General features: G+C 36.4%; 1 long non-coding RNA gene across 1 annotated transcript; it reads left to right on the top strand.

Moving 5' to 3' along the window:
• The first annotated feature begins 368 nt into the window (after positions 1–368).
• LOC121034540 (uncharacterized) lies at positions 369–7,716 on the top strand. The gene is made up of 2 exons (XR_005792497.1): positions 369–1,058; positions 5,542–7,716. It is a non-coding gene; the product is annotated as an uncharacterized LOC121034540 (long non-coding RNA).
• The last annotated feature ends 9,052 nt before the right edge of the window (positions 7,717–16,768 follow it).

Below are 16,768 nucleotides of genomic sequence, written 5' to 3' on the forward strand. Positions count from 1 at the left end.
TGGTCTACTTCACACCCCAATCTCTTCTAAACACTGCTCTGTCAACTGCACCAAAGCTGCTTTGTTAACATAACCAGTGATATTTTAAATACCAAATTAATGGACTCCTTTGGGTTGTATTCCAGTAAAATTTCTTTTTTTTTTTTTAATTTTTTTTTTCAACGTTTATTCATTTTTGGGACAGAGAGAGACAAAGCATGAACGGGGGAGGGGCAGAGAGAGAGGGAGACACAGAATCGGAAACAGGCTCCAGGCTCTGAGCCATCAACCCAGAGCCCGACACGGGGCTCGAACTCACGGACCGCGAGATCATGACCTGGCTGAAGTCGGACGCTTAACTGACTGCGCCACCCAGGCACCCCTAAAATTTCTATATCGGTTTTAAAATTGTTAACCACTCTTTCCTTCAAACTTTTTCTTCATTTGCATTTCATGACCTCACTTTCACTTAATTCTTATACCTTTTTGTCCCCTGTTCAGTCTTTTTCCTAGGCATCTCATCTTTTCTGCTTCTAGAAGAGGCTTAGAGATATCTAGCTTGCCAAATTAAATAAATTCTTCCCCCATGGCTATTGGAATCATCTCAAAGATCCCTATGTGTTAGGCAAATTTGATGCTGTGGTAGTGATTTTGTGGTTAGGATAAATATATAATGAAAACTGGATCATGACTACTTATTTTCCATAGACTTCTAAAGTGTCTAAAGATGTAGATAATTTTTAGTATCAGCTTATATGAATTCAGTTTAAGCCTCATCTAAAGGTATGAAAAGCCACAATAGCAGAAATATAAACAACAAAAACTCCATTATTAAACATTTCCTGAATGCTAATTGTGTAATTGTCAAGTACCAGGGTCACTTGAACATCTTGTCCTCATCTGGTACTACTAGACCACAAGAATTTTCTCCCTCTCTCTCTAAGGCAGGTACCAGGTAGTAAGAACCACTCCTTATTTCTACTAAACTATGAGATTTTTCATCACACTGTGGGCTCCCTGCAGATAGAGATGATGTCTTAGTCATCTGTGTCCTCTGTGCCAAGCAGACCACTTGACATGTAAGTTCACAGTGAATGCTTATTGAGTTGATTTAGTTTGGGTGGGATAGACTGAACCAAATTAAAATGGCATGGAAGATGCTTCGGAAAGCAGTTTGGAAAGTTCCTTAAAAAGTTAAACATAAATTACCATATGCCTTAACAATTCCACTTGTAAGTAGGTACCCAAGAAATGAAACAAATTGATACCAAATGAAACATATCAATATGAACATGAATGTTCATAGCAGCATTATTCATAATAGTCTAAAAGTAGAAACATCCAAATGTCCATCAGTTGATAAAAAGAATGTGGTATGTGTATAAACACACACACACACACACACACACACACACACACACACACACACACACACACTGGAACATTATTCAGCCACAAAAGGAGTGAAGTACTAATATATGCTACAATATGGATGAACCTTGAACATGCTGAAAGAAGCCAGTCATAAAAGGCTACAAAACACTGTGTGATTCTATTTATAAGAAATATCCAGAATAGACAAATTAATAGAGACAGAAAGTAGATTAGTGGTTGCCTAAAGATGAGAAGAGAGAGTTGAAGGGGGTGATAATAAAGGTGCATTGTTTATTTGGGTGTGATGAAAATATTCTAAAATTGATTGAAGTGATATTCGTACAACTCTGAATATTTAAAAAATTTAATTATACACTTTAAATGGATTTTGTGATATGTACATTACATCTCATTAAAAAAAAGAACACTGAGGAAAGTTAAGGGAACCACAAATAAATCATAAATCTAGACTTTGGTTAATGTGGAAGAGACTTTTCATAAAATTACTCATTTTTTTGTTTTTTTAAAAAAGGAAGGGGCATAGAAGTTGTGGGATACAGTTAGTCAAGAGCACTTTGAACATTCTCTTGCATTCTGCTGAGAAACAGAAATGTCTAAAACTCCATTTTTCTTCCCTAGCACCACTAGTGTAATTCAAAGGGAACTTTTTGAAACTTATTGAAAGATAGGCCAGGTTTCTGTTCCTCTGGGAATGTTTAGATAGATGACAGATGATAGAAAGATAGGTAGGTACATAGGTAGATAGATAGAGTGGTGATTGCACTTGCTGGGGGAAAAAACAAGTCTAAAATAACTTGCCCTTCTATAAATACAATTCAGAAAGAGTTATTTTTTGTGGATTATTGGACTGGGTGAGAACTTTGATAGCTCTTCTGTTATAATACTTTCAACAACTGCAGCAGTTGATTCCATTTTCCCTTGTCTCTTACTGTGTTTGAGGCAACATCTGTTGAAGTTCATCATTTAAGCTCCCATTTGCTCCCTAGCCATTTTTCAAGGGTCGATGATTTGGTTATTTCTAGGCAGGATTTTTTTTTTTTTTTTTTAATGGCCAGATTGTTTCTTCTCTAAGAATGTATGCAAAGAAAAGTAAATGTGAAGGCACTGTAACTTACAGTCTGGGTACAGACTTACAGCCCCTGAAAACCTTCTACACTTTAATGTCATGTCAGTCATTTTAATGTCTGTGGAATTGCATTTGGAAAATGGGGGACATAACTGTCTACTTCTTGAGAGAGCTAATGATTAAATTCATGCTTTAAAGATATTTTGAATTAAAATATTGAAGATATTTGAATTAAAATATACTATAACTCATTCACACATTCAGAAATGAAGCTCTTTGAGCTTGTAGGAGGAAATACTGCGCTGCTGATTTAGAACAGCACTGTCCAATAGAAATATAATGTGAGGTACAAATGTAAGCCAGATACATAAAATTTTAATTTTTTTGTACCTACATTTAAAAAGGAAAAAGAAACAGATGAAATTCATTTAAATAATATATTTATCTCAAAATATTTACCTCAGTATATTCAAAATACAGGGGCGCCTGGGTGGCGCAGTCGGTTAAGCGTCCGACTTCAGCCAGGTCACGAACTCGCGGTCCGTGAGTTCGAGCCCCGCGTCAGGCTCTGGGCTGATGGCTCGGAGCCTGTGTCTCCCTCTCTCTCTGCCCCTCCCCCGTTCATGCTCTGTCTCTCTCTGTCCCAAAAATAAATAAACGTTGAAAAAAAAAATTTTTTTTTAAAAAAAACAAAATACAATGTCAACATGTAGTTAACAAAACAATTATTGATATACATTATGTTCTTTTTTTTTGGTTCTAAATCTTTGAGATTTTATGGTGTGGTTTACACTTACAGTTGGTCTCAATTCAGATTGGCCATGTTTCAAGTGCTTAATAGCGACATTCACAGTGGCTACAAATTGGACAGATTTAATAAAATCTATAAATAATTTAATAGTAAAAATTATTTTAAAATAATTTTAAAAAATTAAAATTAAATAAAAATTTAAAAAGTATTAAAAAATAATTTAATAATAAAAATTTAATAAAATCTATAAATCTATAAATAGATTTAGAATTTAGAACTTTTATTCTGATTGTAGCAAGAGGATGAGTCATGGGAGAAAGTCAAGTAGCAGTTTTGCTAAATAAAGGAAAATGGTTTCATAAGGGAAAAAAAACCCTTTCCTATGTGAGATTATAATCTAAAGTAGGACTTTCTGTGTTCTTTTTGATTAGTCTTAAATTACTTTTACAAACCTATTTTCTTTGAAAAGTAATCTTAATTGGTAGAAGAAAGAAATAAATATATGTGGTAGTTAGGAATATTTTAGAGACTTTGTTCTGAATGGGACCTCTAAAAGAATCTGATTGGCTGGATCTTCTTAACTTCAGGAATTGAAAATATAAGAGGGTTTGTGAATTGTTACATTTAATAACACCAATATTCAAAAACAGTATAGCCTGTATCGTATATATTACTAATTAATATATATTATTAATATTTATATATAATTATAGAATATATCATTTTATATGATACCATTATTGATTATATTTTCATTTATCTATGTATCTAAATAGTAAATTTTACTTGCCTGCGTTGAAAAGCTTTGAATTATAGAGCTATTCTAAAAAAGCCTGTAAACTGAGACCTCCTTGGGAAGAAAATCAGTATAGGAAAGAGTTTTCTTCTAGTCTCCCCTCCTGTGCTCCCACGTCCCTTGTCAAACAAAAGGATATTGAAAAGTCTATTTGGCCAAGTATTCCTTTTAATTTAAAATAATACTTACATTGGGAACTAATAGAAGTTTAGATGAAGCTACAGACATTTCTCAACAGGGATGTATTTTAACAGCATGAATTTTGACCCAGTGGATTATCAAATATTGTTATTTAGCAATGTTTAAAACAGGCTGGGTCACACAAATAAACTTAAATTGCAGTTTGCTACCTCTCGAGCTCTGTATGAAACTCTCCCTGCCCCCTTTTCAGCCACAGTCCCTCTCCCCAGGCCTTCCTCTCAACCTCACAGATCTCTGGCACTAGTATCTGCAGAGGAAGGAGTGGGGATGAAGGCAAGTAGAGTAAAACAATGGGGAAGGGAAGAAGACAGAGTAGGCAGAGTACCTTGTGACCTTAAAATAACGAGCCGTGTTTTCCTGTGTGTCTGGTAAACTGTCTCTAAAGACAATTCCAAAAAAGAAGCTATAAAAATGTTTAGAATAAAGACAACATCCTTGGGCTAAAAGCCTGCCCTACCAAGTTTGCTACCATGAAGCTCATTACACTTTTGACTGTAACTGAAAAGCCGATTTTGGTGTTTGGAAGGTGAGGAATGGAAGTGAGGTGAGGTCAGTCTTACTACTTGAAAGCCATTGTTTATAATGCATTACAATTTTTTGAAAGAATTGACACAAGAAGTAGTGCTCCCCCTGCTCCCGTCTGTTATAAAAAATGATGAGGGCTTCTTCTTTGAGATAAAAAGAGGTTTGTAATTTTGTCGATTCAGGGTAAAACTGCTGTGTACCTCAAAATTTTTCAATTTTTTTTTTTTACATTGAAGTAACAACATAGTGAGTGAGCAGAGTAAAAATTTCAATGCAAGTAAGATTTCTAAATAGCTGTGGTACACCAAATATTGCCTCCCAAAGATGTTCACATCCTACTACTCCCCACAACCTGTGAATATGTTACCTTATATGGCAAAAGAGACGTTGCAATTGTGATTAAGGATCTTGAGATGGGAAGATTATTCTGGATTATCTGGGTGTGCCCAATGTAACCACAAACATCCCTTTGAAAAGGAAGCTAGAAGGTCAAAATCAGAGAAAATGTGAGGAATAGAAGCAAATGTTGGAATGATGTAATTTGAAGATGGAAGAAGGGCTATGAGCCAAGAAATGCAGGGAGCTTCTAAAAGCTGGGTAAGGAAAGGAAACAGAATCTCCTCTAGAGCCTTCACAAAGATTTTAGCCTCACACCTCTCAGACTTGTGACTTACAGAACTGTAAAAAGAATATATTTGTGTTGCTTTAAGCCACAAAGTTTGTGGTAATTTATTATAGCAGCAATACATGCAACATTTGCCTTTAATTTTGATCAGCTACAGTTTCTGTCCTCCCATTTATTTATCATAATTTCATTGCCAACAACAGGAACCTACTAACGATGTGAAGTCCATCATGGGGACAGCAAACCATACCTGCACATATAAAGGCATCTATACCAGCAAGTAAGGCTACCTATTTCCATTTATCAAATCGATTCATCTAATACATACTGAATAAAAGAGGGGCCAACATCAACAAAATTCTTGCCCAGTTGGAGCCTACATTCTAATGGAGGATACAGACAATAAATAAACAATGCAGTTTCATACAATGGTAACTTTTCTTGGTAAAAGCAAATACTGGCTGATTTTGGAAAAGTTTTTGGAAAGGTTAACCAACTGTCTCTGTGTAAACCCAACTTCCAAGTTCATGTATCCTTTACTACTGTAAGATGTTTTTCCTGAGGTATTCAAGTAAAACCTGCAGGGGTTTCTTAAGACCTGGCATTTCATCTGTTCCATACCAGTTTTCTCAAATTTTGTGGGATAATCACTTTACAGCCTCTGTGCCTATGATCCACCTCTAGCCTTAATGCCATGTTCTGGCCAACATCCCAGAATAACCCACGACTATTGAGTCTCGAGTTGACTCCAGAATCTTTGTATGAGAGTATTTTAGGGATGGTAGTTTCATTAAAGTGTGGTTAGGAGACTTGTCTTAAAGCTCTGTTTGAATAGCAAGAACACTGCCTAGAGTAATGCTTGGGAGGTAAGTACCTGGTAGGTACTCAACAGGTATTTTTAAATAAATTAATGATTATTTTTATCATTGCCATAAAATCGTGATTGAGAAACTTAAGCCTACTGTTGGATGTTCAAAAAAAAAGGTTGGATAGTCAGGAAAACTAGATGAGAAGCACTCATCATAGCATTTTTCTTGATGTACTTTTCTTCTTTCTAGATATACCACATATCAAAGAAGCCCCACAACCAAACTTACATTGGCTAAGAAGATTGGGATATCACTATGACAACATTTCCAGGAGAAGAAAGGGTTATGATACAGAGGAAATCTGGTTTCAGAACAATGGGGGAACTAATAATATAGAAGACTGGTTAAAAGTATGGGTTCTGGAGTCAGACAAGTCTGAGTTTTAATCCTGCCTGCCACTTGTTAGCTGGGTAACCCTGGACTACCAGCCAGTTGCTCTAATTTGCAATTTCAGCAACTACAAAATAAGGAATGTAATGTCTTCCTCATAGCATATAGATGAAATGAACTAATAAGGTAAAGCATCTGCACAGTGCCTGCTGCCAAAGTGTTCAATAAATGCTAGTAGTTAATATTATCAAACGGATGTTATTATATATTCCCATATATTCTATAATGGAAATACAGAGATTTTAAGTTTTAATGGCATTTAAGATTACAGTATGGTTATAGTGTACTAAAGAATACTTTTTACGATGAGAACAAATTGCCACATGATTTACTTCCTATTTTTACTTTTGGTTTCCACTGATGAATTATTATACATTTCTGCAAATTTCAAGTATTACTGCCTAAGCCTTTTATTTATAAAAAGTATTAATTTATTTATTAATACATATATATAATTTTGGATAATGCATAAATATGAACACCTACATCTTTAGTAGTGACTATTTTTAAAAATCTCATATCTCTTCTCCCACTTTGGTTTCTTTTATACCCCATTTCCTTGATAACCCATGTTAACAGCCTAATATGTATCCATCCATTTTCTAATTTATTTTGTTGGTTTGTTTTTTACTTTAGAGAGATAGAAAGAGAGAGAGAGAGCACCAGTGGGGGACAGGGGCAGAGGGAGAGAGAGAGAATCTTCAACAGGCTCCACAAACTGCAATGCCCAACACGGGGCTCAGTCCCACAACCCTTGGATGATAACCTGAGATGAAATCAAGAGTTGGACACTCGACCAAGAGAACCAGCCAGGTGCTCCACTCTTCATTTATAATTCTATGGAGACTTATTCATAATATATTTATATACATATAAAAATACGGGGTTATTTTGATCATCAACTTTAAAAATGGGACCATATTCTCAAGCGTGTTACTTTTCTCACCCAACAATATCCAGAGGAAAGATCTTCAATTCATTTGAGTTTAATAGTACAATATTCCATAATTTAGATGTAACATTATCTATGTAGCATTTCCTCAATTATTGAGCGTTCCTTTTGTTTCCATTTTTTGGCACTACAAATTAGGCTACAATAAACATCCTTATATGTCTTTATCTACTGATTTGTTTATTTCTTTGTGATAGATTCACAGGAGTAGGGAATGTACACTTTTAATTTTAATAGATGTTTGATACATCTTTTCCACTAGAAGCAAGAAATGTAAGAAAATTTTATGTCACTTTCACCAAAAATGTCACTTGTACATAACAGTTATGTAGCGATAAATAGGAAATCTTGAAAAAAAAAAAAAAAAAGAATAAACTTCTGGTAAGGAAGTTTCAAACAAAGATGCATTCCATTGGGATATGTCCTCCTTTTTAATTACTGTAATTGGGAAGTGAAGTTGAGTAGGGGCTGGGGGGAAGGGCAGGAGACTTTAAAAAGAAAGGATACTGAAATAGAAACCTCTCCCAAGTTTACTTTCATCAATAGGTGACTTTCCCCTCTATAAGTGTGCTGTTCTAAAACAGGATGTCTGAGAACCTGGTAATACACAATCATATGGCTGTTACACACTTTTTCTTGCAAGTTCATTGGCTTCTTACTCTTTTGGCTAAAAGTTTTATAGTGTGCAGCATACTGATTTTTACCACTTAAACATTTTTCACTAATTTGCTGTAGTAAGGAGTGGAGGAAAGGGAGAGAGAATTCCATGAACAAGGGCTGTCTTATGAAAGTACAGACATGTTATCAAGTCCTTCAGCAAGTGCAAGTGAAGTCTTAGCAGAGTTAATTGCTCAATTCACTAAGTTTACAGCGCATCTTTGTAGGGAGCAGAATAAAATACATGATTTACAAGTTGGAATGAAAAAAAATCTTCATAAAACAAAGTTATCAGGCTTTTTCTGTTAATAGGAAGAATACTAAACAGAGACGAGTATGCATTTTAAATATTTCTTCATTAGTAATTTCTGTTAAGAAATATGAGTTTTGTGCAAGGTAGATATAAAATCAGTAAGAAAGATTGACATACTTAATTTGTACATTTACTTCAAAAATATGATACAAAGATGAAAATTGGCTAAAAAGAAACTGTTCGTAATGGTAAAAAGCTTATAACTGTATGACCTTTCTCCTGCAGAAGAACCAGAAAAGAGTCTGATTAATTCATGGCCAAGTGAGCTAATTTAAAAAAAAACAAAAAACACAAAGATGACATTTGAGACAAAGTAGATATAAAATTTTACATTATTTCTAGAATAAATCAAATTCCCCTACAAATATGTTTCATTAAACAAGAGAATATTGAGAAACTTAGGTAATGGGAATACCGTATTAAAGTTTCATTTTCTTCTTGAATCACAATTATTGTGCTTCAGATAACAGCATTCTGAAAAAAAAATGTATATTTTTTTACTGAGAAATTTGTCATTTTTAAAAAGCTGAAACAGTCTCAATTTTATTTTTTTTAAATATAATTTTAACTCAAATTAAGTGGGTAATATGTTCCAAAAAGTTAATTTCTTCCTCAATTCCTAGAAAAAGTCAGGTAGGATATATAACATTCTTTTACAGGAACAGCTCTAGGTTTGGACAAGCTCTAGGCCTGGTCTTTATCAGGTTTTCACAGAGCTGAAGAGAAGGGGGTGAAGGTACAGACCAGGCATATCTCCAGTGTGGGAGTGACCAAGAAGTACTGTATCTTTTCTTTTAAGTCTAAATCTTCAAAGAGAGCGATGATAGAGGGCAATTTAAGCTATTAAGCTGAAGAAATGCACACACCTCATACCTAACTGTCAAAGGGATGATTTCACAACTTGGTTGCATAACTGGAAGAAAAAAAGAAGCTTTGGAATTAGAATAAATGAACATATACTCAAACAGTTGTACAAGATCTGCTGAAACTCCCAAGTGGTTCTTACCATAATTTGGAGAATTTTTTGACAAGGGTGCCCTGGAAATCCAAAGCTTATCTAGCAGCAACTCAAATTCAACACAAACCAGACAAAACCATCTTTCTCCCTAGTCTCCCTTCTGCTATTGACTCCTTTTCTAAATGACTGAGCTTGTTAGCTGTGTTCTATTTATATTTTGTATTCTATTCTTCTATATTCATTTTTAGAGAAATCACAACAGGAAAACCCCACTGAATTTACTCTTTAAAAAAATTTTTTTTAACGTTTATTTATTTTTGAGACAGAGAGAGACAGAGCATGAACGGGGGAGGGACAGAGAGAGAGGGAGACACAGAATCCGAATCAGGCTCCAGGCTCTGAGCTGTCAGCACAGAGCCCGACACGGGGCTGGAACTCACAGAGCATGAGATCATGACCTGAGCCAAAGTCGGACGCTTAACCGACTGAGCCACCCAGGCGCCCCAAATTTATTCTTTAATAAATACTATGTAATATGACTTCTCCAGACCAGAGTTCCTTGTTTGTAAATGAGGAATCAAACCATGTAGGTAGAAATATGATAGACTCAGAAACTAGAGATGTCTGTTCATATCCCAACTCTGCCACTTACCATGTATGTTGTCCTGGGAAATTTTAACAACTCATCTGCATCAAAGACTCCTCATTCTTACATTCTTTGACTTAGTGATTTGATGATGTTTCCATATTTCCATCTCCTATTGAAGAAAATGAACTATTAGCTTTAAGAGAGCCATAGAATTAGTAGATATAGACTTCAGATTGCAGTTCTATTGCAGTTAAAAAATTACAGTTGGAGACTCCCAGAAAAGTGCTTCAATCCAGTTGACTCTACACAACCATGTTCTTGCCTGCCTGAGTGACTGCCTCTAGCCACCTGAGATGTCCTTCTCCCTTCATCCATTTGCACCCTAACCACACTTCAAAGCCCAACTCAATTCTCATTCTCTTACTGAAGCATCCATTTCCTTTTTTTTTTTTAATTTTTAAATTTATATCCAAGTTAGTTAGCATATAGTGCAATAATGATTTCAGGAGTAGATAACAGTGATCCACCCCCTATGTATAACACCCAGTACTCATCCTAACAAGTGTCTTCTTTAATTTGGCATCCCTTTCTGAAACATCTTTTTTTCTGAAAATTTCAGTAAATATTGAATAATAATTGAACTTTCTAATTAAACAGTACTTAAGCCCATTATGTGTTTCCACCCTTAACAATGTATAATAATACACTATTTGTTTTACATACACGATATGCTTGAATTATTCATCCTCTTATTTACCTTCTTTAAATACTCATCAAAAATCTACCACATACTCTGTGATCTAGGACTTTATGTAATTTTTTTTGTGTTTTTTTTTTTGTTGTTGTTGTTGTTGCTTTCTTTTTTTGTAAAATGGAAATGAAAATTCCTATCTTTCAAGGTTTTGGAAAATTAAATAAGTTAATGTTTATGTAAAGTGCCTGGCCTGTGTTACGGCATAAATATCTGTTTTTCTTTCTTTTGTAAACAGATATTTTCTGAAAATTAAAAAGGACAGCTTTACTTATTCTCAAAAATTAATGATACCCTATCAAGAAAGCAGGTTTTGGAGCACGTGGGTGGCTCAGTCGGTTAAGCATCCAACTTCAGCTCAGGTCATGATCACACAGTTCATGGGTTTGAGCCGCTCTGTGCTGACAGCTCAGAGCCTGGAGCCTGCTTCGGATTCTGTGTCTCCCTCTCTCTGCTCCTCCCCTGCGCGCTCTCTCTCTCTCTCTCTCAAAATAAACATTAAAAAAAAAAAAAAGAAAAGAAAAGAAAGAAAATAGGTTTATTTCTTTGTCACAAGAAACATTGTAACTAGACCTGTCCTCTTTATTAGAGTATTTCAGTATCCACTTGGAGTTGTCACTTGAAAAAGTTTTCTATCTTTGCTAACATGATAGAATTCTATAATCAAATGCTTAGGATACTGGGATGAAAAGCGTAAGGCAATTTCTTCTTTTTCCTCACCCCTGAAGGGTTGTTTCATACATTTGTAAGGCAGATAGACCCTTTTGTCACATTTTGTACTACATCCTGAGATCCCTTACCTTCTAAATATTTTTTTTAATTTGCATGCATTAAATTCTCTGATGGCTAATATTCCATTGTGTGCATGTGTGTGTGTGTGTGTATACACACCCCACATCTTTATCGATTCATCAGTTGATGAACACTTGGGCTCTTTCCATGATTTGGTTATTGTTGATAGTGCTGCTATAAACACTGGGGTGCATGAGCCCCTTCCAATAAGTATTTTTGTATAGTTTGGATAAAGACTTGGTAGAACAATTGCTGGGTCCTAGGGTAGTTTTATTTTTAACTTTTTGAGAAACCTCTACACTGTTTTCCAGAATGGCTGCACCAGTTTGCATTCCCACCAGCATTGCAAGAGGGTTCCCCTTTCTGTGCATCCTCACAAACATCTGTTGTTTCCCGAGTTGTTAATTTTTGGGCTGTTTGTTTAAGAACAGAGGATCAAAAAGCTGACTGGAAGCTCTGAGCATGAGGTCAGTTTATTGAGTATGAGCTTCTCTGTAGCAAAACTAATGGGTTGGTTTTGTTGGAGGTGCCCCACTGACCTATCTGTTGGAGAAATATGAACATTTTCAGGCTTATTCACTAGCCTGGTCAGAACACCCAGAGATCTGCTGATCCTTTGGCCAGCTTTCTGCAAGTGGAAGTGGGGAGAAAGCCCAAGGCTTAAATTCAGTTCAGAACTTCAACCTATTCTTACTGCCTATAACTGTATGGTCCAAAGAACCTCTATCTTCTACTTCCTTCAGGAAAAAGGACTCCCCGCCCCCACACCAGTGTTCTATCTGGTAGAAAACGTATGGTTGCTCCACTATGTGCAGCGCAAGAAAAATGCCTTGAGGGTCTTCCTGTTGTATTTTTATTGGAATAGTTTTACTGGGATATAATCCACATGTCATACAATTCACCCTCTAAAGTACATAATTCAATATTTTCAATATATTCACAGAGTTGTGCAACTCACACCACATCAATTTTAGAACATTCTGATCACCTCATGCAGAAGCCCTGAGTCCCTAGCTGTCACCTGCCCACCCTTCCTATCATCCTCCACTACTCCTGACCCTAGTCCTGAGCAACCACTAATCTACTTTATGTGTCTATGGATTTGCCAACTTGGGACACTTCATGTAAATGAATTCTTAGAATATGTGGTCTTTTCTGACTGGATTCTTTCACTTTCTGTAATGTTTTCAAGATCCATCCATGTTGTAGCATGTATCATCCCCCTCCTCTTTTTTTTGACCAAATAATATCCCATCAGGTGGGTATACCATATTTTATTTATTCATTTGTCAATTGATGGTTTGGGGTTGTTTCTACTTTGGGGCTATTATAAATAATACTTCTATGAACAATTGTGTACAGGCTTTTGTATGGCCATGTTTTTCTCTTGGGTATATGCCTAGGAGTAGAATTGCTGGTAACTCTGTGTTTAACCTTTTGAAGAACTGTTGGTCTGTTTTCCAAAGTAGCTGCACCATTTATATTACCACCAACAATGTATGAGTTCTTCAATGCTCCACAACCTAGACAACACTTGTTATTATCTGACTTTCTTATTATACCACTCTTGGAAGTGGTATCTCATTTTGTCTGATTTTAAAACATACTTTCAACTACTCCTCTTAATTTTTTTAATGTTTATTTATTTTTTAGAGAGAGACAGAGTGTGAGTGAAGCAGGGGCAGAGAGAGAGGGAAACACAGAATCTGAAGCAGGCTCCAGGCTCTGAGCTGTCAGCACAGAATCTACGGTGGGGCTCGAACCCGCGAACTACAAGATCATGACCTGAGCTGAAGTCAGATGCTTAACTGACTGAGTCACCCAGCTGCCCTTCCCACTCCTCCTGATTTTAATTCCACTTTATCCTCACTTCCAGCAGTACAAGTGGCCACTAATATATCATCTTTTAGAGGTTCTATAGTGTATATTGTTTTACCCTCTACCAATCACTTAGCAGTAGCATTTTGGTGTCTTTTATATCTGATAACTCTGGCCCATCAGTTTTCTAGCTTCTAAAATTTCGTGGTTTAAACATCTTCTTTCCCATTTTCTGGTTGCCTTAATATCCGCAAACAGTAATTCGCTTTATTTTAATGTCTTTGAGAGGGAAGAGTAGTTAATGCATATGATAAACTGGAAGTTTATTCAGTTCTATTTGCATTTTGGAGTTTTTTGTTTGTTTGCTTATTTTAAGGAGAACAAGGTTTATCAAAATGTTTCTTGTTTCTAAAAGAGCTAATCAAGGCATAACCCACTTTTGGGAATAGATGAAAACCCAAGCATACTTGGATTATTTATAATGGTTCTTTTTTCTTGTGATCATTAAAAAGTTAAATGAGTTATACAAATACAAATAATTACTTGTATTAATTTTCTCACCTTTTAAATTAATCACTGAGATACATTATTTTAAGCTTCGAACAAATGATGGCTATTAACTTCCTTTTTAAACCTTTAACAATAGTAATATTTATATGGTACGTAGTATATCCCAGACACTGTGCTAATAAGCATTGTTCACACATTATCTCACATAATTTTTCTAACAATTTTGTGAGGTAAGTACTTTCAAACTGCTATTACAGTGAAGGAAGCTGTGGCTTTCATATCTAGTGTAACATGCTAGGAGATGATGGGCGTAGGCATTTTTCTTTGCTTTTCTGATTCTGAGGCCTGGTGTCTTTATAATACGCTGTATTGTATTGGGGGAGACCTTTGCTTGTTCAATTTATAGACAGACCAGGTTGGTTAAGTCTGCCTTAACATGAATTGTGGATCTGTGTGTTTAAACATTGTATTTGGGTCTGTGGGTATTACTAGTATGTATCTACATTTTAAATTAAACATATATAATTGATTAAATAAGTTTTTCTTGCTTATAGGTTTTTGACCTTTAATCCAGGTCAAAGTACAGATAATTATAATCAACTAACATTAATTTAATGTGTGATGCTAAAATGCCAATTTCAGAAGTCAACTTAAATATGGCTTTCTGGTGTCAAAAATTGTAGCACTAAGAGACTCCATGTTCCTGCCTTAATTTTGCCTGTATTTTGCCAAATGCAGGAGGAAAACAAAACAAAACAAAACCTTCTTACTTAAAAAAAATTAGTTTCTATTTTGAGTTGTTTTGTTCAATTCCTCATTACAATTTTGTTTGTTGGTTTGTTTGTTTTTGTGTCTGATAAGGATTGCAGATTGCTTTCTCAGGGTGGGTGTGACTGAAGAGATGATACACAATCTAACATTCTTTCCAGGTTAACTTGCTCTCTTTCTCCATCTCTCTTGCCTAGAGTGACTAACAGAGTTTACAAGATAACGGGAAACCTTATTACGAAGGCCTTGATGGGGGAATGGATTATGGGGCTATGAGCTTAGAAGTTCCAGGAATAGTGAGGAGGCCATTGTGCCTAATTGCAGAGGGCAAGGGGAAGGCAGCTCCTGGTAAAGCTGGAGAGGTTGGCAGGATGGCAGTGCAGGCCACGCCAAGAGTTCACAATACAGAGCTGATGAGTAGCCATGAGTCACCAAGGGCAGGGCCTTTCATGTGGCCAATGCCAGGCGCTACAGTGTACCTCACGGCCCCTACTGTTTTACCCTCAAGAAATCAAAAGGGGGAGGTTTGGGTTTGAGTGTCTAGAAGTTTTGCAGGCTGTTTTAGAAGTCAAAGAATTACTGTTGAGTTATTTTACAGTGAGATGCCTATACCCCTGCCTGGACTGGCAGGGGTAGCTTCAACTTCATCTATGGCCATGTGCATGGACATTATAAATCTCATGTGCCAAAAGCAGCCTCTATTCAGAGAGCTTTACCTGGACATTTAATCCATCAGCACTAATGGCACTGAACTGGACAAACTCGTGCTCATGTGAGAACTAGTTCAACTGCTTTTCTTTGGTTTTCCAAGATATTAAAATAAAGTTCTCCAAACTGAAATGTCTCCTAGATAGTGTTTAAAGGCTCTGTATTTCATGTTTCAACTCTATGCACTTTTATAGGAATAGCTGCTGGAGATACATATGACACGATTCCTCCTCCAGGGAGCCTATGATCTAGTATGAAAGAAAGATGGAGACATCATTTTTCTGCCATTAAGCATGGTAGATTCCCCAGTGGAGACCTGATTCCATTTTTTTCTATGGTTGTCACGGGTGGATGTTGATGCTTTTTACCTGTGAAATGTTTGGATTGTGTTTGATGATGATGATGATGATGATGATGATGATTATCATTATCAGGCATTATGCCAGATGCTTTACCCAAATTACATGTTATTTCAAAGTAGATGTCCTCCTCCCCCTTCCTTCATTTAGCAGCTGAGGAAACTAAGCTTTAGAGAACTGAGTAAGCCCAAGGGAAAAGAGCTAGTGAGTGGAGTACCTATGATTTGCCCATCAGTGATTCTGGAGCCCTGCACTTTTTGTTTTTCTACACACCAACTCCTTGAAAACTGATTTCTATGATGTATATGTGGATTGATAACCACTTTACCACCAACTCTTTAAAGACATTTGCACTGGTTTTGTTTCCAGTGGTCAAATTAATCTCTAAAAGGTGGGCCCTTCGGAATGCCTAGGTGGCTCAGTCGGTTAAGCGTCCGACTTCAGCTCAGGTTATGATCTCACGATTTGTGAGTTTGAGCCCCGCATCAGGCTCTGTACTGACAGCTCAGAGCCTGGAGCCTGCTGCAGATTCTGTGTCTCCCTCTCTCTCTGCCCCTCCCCCACTCACGCTGCCTCTCTCTCTCTCTCTCTCTCTCTCTCTCTCTCTCTCTCTAAAAAATAAATAAACATTAAAAAATAAAATAAAACATGGACCTTCTGTATTCATTTACCAAAACTTCACTGAGTATCTGCGAGTGAAGCACTGTGCTAATGGATCTACACAGATGACTACGACATTGCCCTTGACTGAAGAACTCAAAGTCCAGAAGGGAAACAAGGAATGCAGAGTGACAAATACTGTTAGTCATTTCAAAAAGCTCTCTTCCTGCTTCTCAGAGTCATGTCTCTCACAGTCCTCCACTAGCTCTTCCCCTGTATCTGCTCCTTATGGTCCAGGCTTCTCTGGGGTCCCTCCCTTTGCAGGCCATCTGAGTGATCTCACTCATCCCCACAGCAATGCTCAGATTTCTTTCTTGAGCTTCATACTGATGTATC

The sequence above is a fragment of the Herpailurus yagouaroundi genome, unplaced genomic scaffold, assembly GCF_014898765.1.
Source record: "Herpailurus yagouaroundi ecotype Mexico unplaced genomic scaffold, PumYag 160, whole genome shotgun sequence".
NCBI lineage: Eukaryota > Metazoa > Chordata > Mammalia > Carnivora > Felidae > Herpailurus > Herpailurus yagouaroundi.